The sequence below is a fragment of the Amphiura filiformis genome, chromosome 9, assembly GCF_039555335.1.
Source record: "Amphiura filiformis chromosome 9, Afil_fr2py, whole genome shotgun sequence".
NCBI lineage: Eukaryota > Metazoa > Echinodermata > Ophiuroidea > Amphilepidida > Amphiuridae > Amphiura > Amphiura filiformis.
Genome location: NC_092636.1, coordinates 210,894 through 212,500, shown reverse-complemented (window position 1 = coordinate 212,500; position 1,607 = coordinate 210,894).

Sequence of the window (1,607 nt, the reverse complement as noted above, 5' to 3'; positions counted from 1 at the left end):
GGGTCACACCGTCATCGTCCCTATATCTTCGTGTTAAAAATTGCCGTGATAGTACGATGAATCCTCACGTTTTTCAACAGCTACGCATGGTGATTTTATTCGAGATAGGCCGAGCGACTTAGGCTAAGCATACAATTTGAGATTTTGAGAGCCTGCCACACTGTTTCTATTCTATGTTTTACGATTTTCGCATGATCAGTATATGGCTGGCCGTAACCGCCACAACGTGGAGCTGCTACGCGTAGCTTACTTTTCGCTTCGCGGAGCTAAATTGACCAATCATGTTAGATCTTTTCATTACGCAGAGCCAGTGGATGCATCCTCGTTCCAGAGAGAGAAAACTCTTGCCAAAATTAATGTTTACTATGGGGATTTTAAATGAATCGATTGTAAATAGACCACGACCAGTTGTACAGGATCAATACCATTGTTTGATTAGTGTATAGTCAATGTTACCTTGCATGCATGTGTCATGTGTGTGGCGTGTTTGTTTGTTTGTTTGTCTACTGTGCCAGGCCAGGATCACTGACACCCACGGTACTGATACTGTCATACTATCACGGTGATCATATTGTTGAATGTTGTTGACTTTAAAATAATCATGATGCAGTCATGTCTACAGTAGAATTCACCACGACCTTTGAAGGACTTAAACCCCATTAAAAGCTATTAAACCAAGATAACACTCAATGAAAACAGCTCAACTATGTTGCATCAGATCTTCTCTGGTTAAATACACACTGCACTTGTGTCTGTTTTACCTGTGCAATGAGCAATGAGCTGGTATTAGAGTTTCAGTTGGGTGAACGATTATAAAGCGAACGCAAGGTAACAATACTGTGGGCTTTTGTTTACAAAATGAGACAATAGTCTGCTTATTGTTAACCAGCGTTCTTGAAAATGAGAAGCTTAATGACTTAACACGGTTTAGAAATAATTTCTTCATATTTTTTGGTGTTATCTGTCGTTTACATATCCTTCCTAAAACACTAAAGTACCAATATTTCCAAACACCTAAATTAGCTCAAAATTTAGGACATGTTACAAAACTATATTTTCTAGAATTTCAGAGAATACTTTAAATATTGGCCGGTTATTTTTACACAGTGACGTCAACTAGGCAATGGCCTATACTTCTAACATACACTATTTGTAGAGGACATGCGTCAATGGTGAGCGCACTGAGTATTGTGTATAGGAAAACGGACAGTAACTACAGTATGTATGGCCTACTACTAGTATATAAAGTAAATCCGAACTGGTTTGCAGTTTGCTGAAGGTCGAATTCCGCAGGGACACCGCGCAAGTTATACACATTAGCTCCCGGCGATACACTGCAGATCGCAGAACTGTGTGCATAGTTTACCACCACTCTGCCTAGCTATATAGTTATGTACAATACTGTATGAGTTTCTTATGAGTGCATGTCCATCTTAATAATAAGTCAGTTCGTACTTTTCATAAACTACTTTTTGAATCATAACTTTCGTGACCGCTTCACGTAATGAGTAAGTCGTACTTAATTGGTCAGTTTTACCTCCGAGTAATGACAAACTCTAACATGATCATGATTGGTCAATTTGGCTCCACGGAGCAAAAAGTCAGCT